This window comes from Rhipicephalus microplus, chromosome 1, assembly GCF_043290135.1.
Source record: "Rhipicephalus microplus isolate Deutch F79 chromosome 1, USDA_Rmic, whole genome shotgun sequence".
Taxonomy (NCBI): domain Eukaryota; kingdom Metazoa; phylum Arthropoda; class Arachnida; order Ixodida; family Ixodidae; genus Rhipicephalus; species Rhipicephalus microplus.
Window position 1 is genome coordinate 61268321 of NC_134700.1, and position 9181 is coordinate 61277501.

Sequence of the window (9181 nt, forward strand, 5' to 3'; positions counted from 1 at the left end):
CTTTTGATATCAAGGATGCACAGCTGCCCCCCCTGCAATGGAAAGAAAGTTCAGAATAAGGTGTCCAAATCAATGAAGCTACGGTCTAACGATAGGTTATTTAAACACCGGCCTGCATTTTTGACATGAAATGTTTTGTACAATAACGGTATATGATAAATTACTCCCCTGCCACACTCGGCCTATTTATCGCAGTGCGCAATAGCACACCTGTGGTACCACGCTTGCTTTGCTTTAATGAATTCTTACCAACAGCCGCGCAAGTCCAACCAAGCCTGTTTGCAGCAGGAAAAACCAAATTGCACCCGAACGCAGGGCCCATTTATTTCTACCTATGAGATACCCAATGAATATACCAAATGGGGGTGTTCGCAAGCACCAACATGAGCGTGCACTTACGCATTTTCTTCTGCTAACGCAGGTTATCTACTGCTCCGTCGCGAATGCACATCATCGCAATGGCAGCACAGGCACTGAGCATCATACATCGGCGACTACACTATGCAGAGCTGAGGACGAACGCCAGGATCACGTCGATTGCGGTGAATGCTTGGCCACCCATTTTGGACAGTGTAGACTGCCGATCAACAAACCCTGGGCCGATGAATGCCGTGGTACAGTCTACTAGAAGTGTAGCCGTGTCTACCGTGTACAAATGCTGGACTGGTTCAGTGCAGCAACGCGGCGTGACGCCGGCACCAACATCAGCATGCCACTCACGCGTTTTCTTCTGCTAACGCAGGTTTTTAGTAGTTCAAATGAGGGTTTCACTCTTTATGTATTCGTGGTGCCGGTCACGCTCTTAGTTAAAGCGTGAATTTAAAGTGTCGTGCTGTGTGTTGTGATACCGGACGTCGCTTTGTTTTACTACGCAGATACGCGTTTTATTTTTTACTTTTGTTCTCTGGGATGACGTTCATTTAAACCCTGGAACGTCACCGGCAGGCGCACTAAATCAAATTATGAGTGGCCAGAAAGGCATAAAGGCCAAACTACAGGCTATTGAGACGTCACAGAATCAACGTAACACAGCTATACAAGAGCTAAAGTCCCGAATAGATTCCATTTAATACTTACAACAAAAGTAGACGACCTGTCCGTTCTAAAACAAACAGTAGCAAACATTGAAAAGTCAGCGAAATACATATCAGAAAAGCATAAGTTGCTTGAAGTATCTACAAGACATGAGAAGGACATTCAGAGCCTTCGAAAAAGAGTCGATGCTGTCGAAAATAGCCAAGAAAAACAAGAAATAACCAAACTAAAGCAAGAATTGAACGATTTGCAGCAGTATAGCTGACGCCACAACTTGGAGGTTCATGGCTTGCCCTACAGCGAAAACGAGAACCTTCGTGAAAAATTGTACAACCTTGCTTAAAGGCTTGGATTACCACCCTTAAGCGACAATAACTCAAAAACACTCCATCGTCTACCGCTCGACAAAAACAAAGACAAAGTGCCAGTTACAATAATACGCTTTCATGCGTTGGCTACCAAAGATGCTTGGCTTGCAAAACGTGGTAGTCTGAAATACATTGGAGACAATATTCAGTTTTTTCCCAATCTGACGGTCCTGAACGAAAAATTGCTGTGGCTTGCTAAAGAAAAAGCTAGGGAAGCAAACTATCGCTTCGTGTGGTCTTCCAAGGGCAGGATCTTTGCAAGAAAAGAACCTAACGCCCATGCGATAAGGATCGTCTCAGAAGACGATGTAGCTAAGATCTCGTGAACTGCTGCCAAGAGCAGCAAGAAGTGACTGTAATCTTCAGTAGCCATGACGTCGTACTATGATGCATACCTCTTTAATAATTTAATAAGCAACGATAGTCACCCTCCTAATGGCACCCTTTCCCTATACCATTTAAACGCGTAAAGCCTTAAAAACAAAGCAGAGGAATGTGAGGCAAATTTGCAAATCATAAAATACTGCTTTGACATCATTGGCTTCTCAGAGACGTGGTTTAGATCCAATATGGATGCCAGGCATTTTCCTGGTTACAACAACAATTCTATGTTCCGTGAAAATAAACGGGGAGGTGGTGTAGCCCCGTATGTAAAAGCAAACATGCTTTATGACATTGTTCATGAGTTTACTGTTATCAATGATGCCTATAAAGCAACTTGTATTGTTACTAACAGATTCGCTGTTCTTTTATTATATCGTCCTCCTCATGGTAATGTAGAAACATTTTTAGAACTTGTTGAGTGTTTTTTTGGAATTCACTGCTCTCAACAAACGCAACGTGATAATATTTGGTGATCTAAATATAGATTTACTTGCAAACAGCAATGTTAAAACAATTCTTATTGAGGTAAAGTCGTCTTATGGGTGTGAAAATGTCGTTAATCGGCCCACAAGGGTCACTAAACAATCTGCCACATTGCTTGATGTCTGTTATACAAGTTTTCATCCGGAAAACATAGTGTCTGGTGTGTTTTCGTCGGGAGTGAGTGACCACTTGCCATTTTTTGCTCTGTTCGCCCTAAAAAAAGTATCAAATCTAATTACGCGCGTCGGATAATAAACCCCACCAGCATTGCGAACTTGAATTACGACTTTTTCGTGCAGCTAAACACGCAGCTACCGCCAGCGCATGGGATAGGTATAACGAAGCTGAAACCTTTTACTATAATGCCATTCGAACCGCAAAAAGAACATATTTTCATACTGATCTTCCGAAGATCTTGGTAAATAACCCTAGAAAATTTTGGGAGGTAATTAACCCTAAGAGCATTCCAGGAGTTATATTGAATAATCCTTCGGGCGGGGAAGTTAGTGATTCTGAATGCGCAGAAATATTTACCTCAGTATTCGCTTCTGTGTTCACAAACGAAACTAACAGTCCCCTTCCGATTTTTCCGTCTAGCATCGTCTCTGTAATGCCCAGTATTGATTTCGTTACTTCCGGAATAATATCTTTAATAGACAAACCCAATCTCTCTTCTTCAGCGGGTCAGATGATATTACCTCAAAATTTCTGAAAAATACCAAGCACATGTCTGCCTTATTGTTCTGTCAGTCATTATCCACAGGTAACCTACCAATAAACTGGAAAATAGGAAAGGTCATTCCAGTCTTCAAATCAGGCAATAGATCATGTGCTCTCAATTATCGCCCCATTTCCTTAACAAGCGTGCCTTGCAAGCTCATGGAACACGTCATTTACACCAAAGTCATGCACTTCTTGGACACTAGTAACTTTTTTCATTCCTCACAGCATGGATTTCAAGAAAATTTACTTGTGAAACCCAACTTGCCCTTTTCGTTCATGATCTGCACACTAACCTGGACAATAACCTAGACTGACGCTATTTTTCTTGACTTTGCAAAGGCATTGGCAAAGTACCCCACAACCGCCTGATGTTAAAACTTTCGAAATTAAACTTAGACCCTAAAATTTTAATATGGATTCAAGAATTTTTTACTAATCGTTACCAATTCGTTACCGTTAATGGACATAACTCTTACTCTCTGGCAGTAACATCAAGCGTCCTGCAAGGATCTGTTCTTGGACCCCTATTATTCCTAATATACATTAATGATCTACCTTTTTGTGTATCCAGCAATATTCGTATGTTTGCAGACGATTGCGTAATATACCGTACTATTACTAACACATCAGCCCAAGTTGCATTGCGAGATGACATTAACCATGTGCTTAACTGGTGCAATCGTTGGCTAATGACACTAAACCCTAATAACTGCAAGTCCCTCTCGCTTTACCGTTGGCTCAGCCCCCTTACCTATTCTTATCAAATCGGTTAAGTTGCATTGGAAAATGTCATCACATATAAGTATATGGGAGTCACTTTGAGTAACAATTTATCATGGCGCGTCCACATTACCAATATCATATCCTCAGCTAACAGATCGCTTGGGTTCTTAAAGTGGCACTTACGTCATGCTCCCTCTCCTGTAAAACTACGAGCATATAAATCATTAATTCACACCCAACTTGAATACGCGTCGCCTTTCTGGAGCCCTCATCAAGCATACTTAACCGTTGCACTATAATCCCTCCAGAATATAGCAGCTAGAATCATTCATTCTTTGTATTCGTATAACGTGAGTATTTCATCTCTTAAACAAGAGTCTAATCTTTCAAACCTTATCATTCGTCGCCGAGTTGCCAGCCTCATTTTGTTCCACAAGCTCTATCTCTTGCCTCCTGCCCGCACATCTCACCGCACCACTCATTCCTTTCATGTCGGCCGGCCACGCGCCCGTACCACGACATTTTCCGTCTCCTTCTTTTTTCGTGCAGCTTCCGACTTGAATGGCCTTTCCACTGATCTCGCCACCAAAATGTGCCACTCAACATTCACACAAAATGTCACTAGTTTCTTTTCAATTTGAATACATTACATTGTTCCTTTTTGTGCCACTGGTTCCCACTTTGTCTTCTTTTTTTGGCAAGGTGTTACGCCTGTTAATATGTATACTGATCCTGTACATGTATTACATTTGTTCTTAGTTTCCCACCTCTTATGTAATACCCCCTCCAGGGGGTCTTTAAGGTAATAAAGTGAGGTGAAGAGAAGTGAACTTGTGTTCCTTAATGAGTAAAAATAGCTGGGTTGAATTGTACCGCGAATCTGATACATCAAAAGCCTATGATATCTTTATTCGAAAAATCAATGAGAACTATATTTACGCTTTTCCACGTGTTAAGGCTAAGAAGCACAGAAAAGCTAGGAAAGAGTGGATCACACCGTCATTATTTAAACGCATTAAAGAAAAAGACTTCATGTTCGCTCGTTTCTTGAAAACAAAGAATGAGGCAGATTTAGTCGCGTTTAAAAAGTATAGGAATAAATTAAGCTTGGACCTAAAGAAGGCAAACAAATGCATATTATCAAAATAAGATTTCGCCGCAAATTAATAACCCTTAACGGCTTTGGGGTGCTGTTACCAAAACTATAGGAATTGAACGACCACGTATACCTACTGAACTACACATAAATGGAACAGCCATCTCTGGCACGACACTTGCAAACCAGTTTAATATGCATTTTTGACATCAGGTGCTTTTCGTGGCCCTAACGTAGCATCATCTCCGAAATCTGCTGTTTCCTACATTTCTACAGCCTACAAGGTTTCTATGTTTTTAACACCCACCTCAGATGTAGAGATAGCATCTGCGGTGTTCGCACTGAAAGACACGTGCTCGCCCAGTTACGATGAAATCAGCGTTTCGCCGATTAAAGCTGCTATCTGTGACATTTCCGCCCCATTAACTTATATCTGCAACAGAATGTTGGAGACTGGCATTTTGCCTGAGAAAATGAAGGTTGCGCGTGTTACTGTCAGTCATAAAGGTGGCAGTAAAAATGACCTGAATAATTATCGAAGAATATTGGTACTGCCCCTTTTTTCAAAAATCGCAGAGCGTATTATTCATAAACGATTGTATGATTTTATTCAAGTTAAAAATATCTCGAAACACCAGTACGGCTTTCAATGTGGAAAATCAGTGAGGTCTGCTCTACTGCAGGTTAAAGAAAAGATACTTAGTAATTTGGAACAGCGATATTTTACAGTTGTAATTTTTCCTGACTTTCGAAAAGCGTTTGATTCGATCAAACATCAAATCTTGTTTCATAAGCTAACGACATATGGTATCCGTGGACTGGCCCTTACATTATTAAAGAGTTACCTCGAAGGCAGAATGCAATATACACAGCGTCAGGAATTAAAGTCAGACGTAGGTGAAATAAACTTTGGGGTCCCACAGGGATCTACTTTGGGTCCTTGGCTCTTTCTTTTATATATTAATGATATTGCTAACATTTCTTTTACTCCCGCCATTGCTATGTACGCCGATGACACTAACGTTTTCTTTTCTGGTCCAGATCTAAATTTTTTAGAGCACCGTGCTAATATAGGGCTAAACGAACTTCATACCTGGCTTAATGTGAACAAAATAAACGTAAAGAAAACACAGTACGTAATATTTCGTCCAAAAAATGAACCACTTCTTCATAACATAGAATTGAGTATCAATAGCAACATAACAACGCCCGTCAACTCTTGCTGCTTCTTGGGAGTCGTTTTTAGGTTTGACCTCAGCTGGTCTGAGCACATAAGGTATGTTGGTGCTAAGCTATCTAGATCTCTTGCTATGTTATACAGGCTAAATTATTTATTGCCGTTCCGTGTTAGAAAACTATTGTACTTCGCTTTTATTCATTCACACTTAACATATTGTCACCTAGTCTGCGGTACGTGCAACGATACGGATGCTGAACGTGTTTCCTTTATACAAAAAAGGAGCCTACAAATGATTTCTTTCCTACCCCAATCAACTGACTCACTGCATAAAAGTCTGAACGTGCCACCATTCTCAGAGTTATATCAGCTTTCTTTGGCAGCAATGATTTTCCGCGAATTCAAACGTGATCGCACCCTGTTCTCAAGCAAATACCTAAACAGACAAGTGGCATAGGACCTTCGCACTATTTCATTGACGGGATCAAGACCAAGAACTAATTATGGTACTAAAACTATAGATTATCAGATTATTACATCGCTGAGTGCATACCCATCCCTAATCGAATTGGCTAATCAGAACTCAAGTATGTCTCGTTTTAAAAAACAAGTAAAGCTACTTTTCCTGCCTCCTTGAAATTACAATTATTTTGCTTTGAACACAAAACTATGTAATTTTGCATATTTATGTAACTTTGTAAAACTGTTGAACCTGAATAAATTACACTTTGTCTAAATTTTGTCCTAATGTGTTTTTTACTGTTCGCTTTTTGTTTATATAAGTTGTGCAATGAGCATTGTACTTATTTCTATGATTTTGCTCCCGGCTGTTCAACGTGTAAGTCCGGTGTGAAGGCCTCGTCAGGAGACATACGAGTGTCCTTTTGCCTTGCCTTGTGAACATATTTCATGTCATGTAACTATGTCCGAAATAAACTGAAACTGAAAGCGCGATAGCACAGTTCACAAACATAAAAGAAGCTGTGACAGAATGTAGAAAGAAAACTGAAGATACGCGCAGTGTCATAAAGGATTTATTCTTTAAAGTTGAGGAATCGGAAAACCGCAGTAGGCGATGTAACTTGATATTTTATGGCCTCGCTGATAATGAAAGTTGCGAACTTTTCCCTTCTTCAGAGAAAAAGAGTACAAGAAATTATATCCGGTTTAGGACTACCGCCAGTGAATATTGAGCGGGCACACAGGCTTGGACGCTGTGTGCCCGCTGAAGTGCTGAAGGTCACAAGGCGCGCGTGACGTTTTTCTGTGGCCCTGTTATCTTTCCCTGTTTAGCTTCCAGCGCTTTCGTATGTACAAGAGAATAGAGAGTGCAATTGCAGCATGCGACAAACCTTCTTAACTCCACTCTCTCTAAACGAATTCTTAAATATTTTTTGGCGTTGAATTACATAGGCAATAAGCTCTTCCAGCGAGTTCATTCCATGGTTACTTCAAAAAGTGTTTTAGGGCACTTTAAAAGAAGTAGTGCCTTTCAGCCGAAGCACTTCGCCAGAGGTTTCGAAATGGAGAAAAGAAGTATAGAGAGGGATATCTGGAGTATGCTTGCGGCATAAAGACAAAGCTGATCGAGATATTAGAAGGCGCGGAAGTCTACGAGGCTAGAGAAAAGGTTATCGAAACAATCTCTCTCGAGCAGTTTTATAGACGCATACCTCAGAACATGAGACTATGGGTGCAAGAAAGAGCTAGTGTAAACACTGTCGCTAGTGTAAACACTGAAGACAGTGTAAACACTGTCGAAAACTGAGCGTTGAGTACGGAGGGCCGGACGGTAGAAAGGGGCCGCGAAAAGAGCTTTCATTCAGGGAAGGCTCGCAGGCGAAACACCGAGCAATCATAAGGTGGAAACAACTATGCCAGAAAATAAGGCGGAAGTCTAGAACAGTGTGCTTACAAACCCATAAGACGCTATACCTCTCAAAAGACCGGCCTTATTGCAGTAACTGCACAAAGCTAAATGTAGTTTTATCCTGCACAGATGAAAGTGACGAGAACTTAGAGCGTTTGCGCCCGTATCTCCAGTACCTGGATGATAACGGTAAACCCTGTAACGTACTCAGTGACAGTAGGGCCAACATGGACATTGTCCACCCGTCGTACATTACTGTAGATGACTTCACAGAAGTAGTGGCATGGATCAAACAGGCTGTAGAGGAAAACAGCGTCTGTCTTGCTATAGCGAAAGTAACGATCACTGGGCCGTTCAGAGAACTCATGACAGAGGCAGCCATCTCAACATCACTGTCAGTACAATATCCGTAAATATTTTAAAATCAGTCAGACAGATTAATACTGCGTGAGTGGGGTCAGAAACTTGAAGAAGGAACGGTTCCAGCACTGAATCGTTCCAAAGCACGCTAGGTCACGTTTATGGCATCGGAAAAAACAATCCCAATGTCAACAAACACTGGCTTAGATCACCACTCAAGGGCGTAGAGAGAGCCTGTAGCTGATCAGCATAATGAGGTTTTATCGACAGAGCTAGTCGATAACCTAGATAGAAAGCCAGCTGATTGGCAACATAAGGCTTTATCAGCAGAGCTAGATGGAGATTCAGAGAGAGAGCCAGCTGACGTACTTACAAGTGAAAAGGGCCGGTACTGTCCCCGGCGACGAAAAATGTTGACCGGCAAGTGCAGGTAAACAGACAATCGCTGGCCGCTGAGCAAGACAGTAAACCTAGCCTAACTAAACTGCAGTTTATCGCTAAAGAAATGATTGCTAGGGTCAACGTGACACTGCGTAAGAAAGGAGGCTTGTTGTATCGGCACTAGAGAGATAAGAAAGGAATGGTTCTAGATCAGTTGGTCGTTCTTAGGAAATACTGTGAGTATCTTTTGAACAGCTCTTCCACGGAAAGGGCTGGTTTGGTCACCTAGGAATAAACGAAACAACAGAGAGATTGCCAAACGAGTACTATCGGCTGGGGTGCTCCAAAAATAGAGGAAAGCATAAGATCATGTGACACGTGTAAACACACGGGTACGCATGGGAAAAAGTGGAAAGCTCCGCTGAAAATGGTACCTATAATGTCGGAGCCATTCGGACTTATGGTGATCGACACAGCGGGTCCCCTACCGGCATATAAGTCTGGTTGCAACTATTTGTTCAGCAAGTTATGCCCAGCCTAGAAGTTTCCAAAAAGAGCCCCTCTGAAGCAGCTCTTTTCGA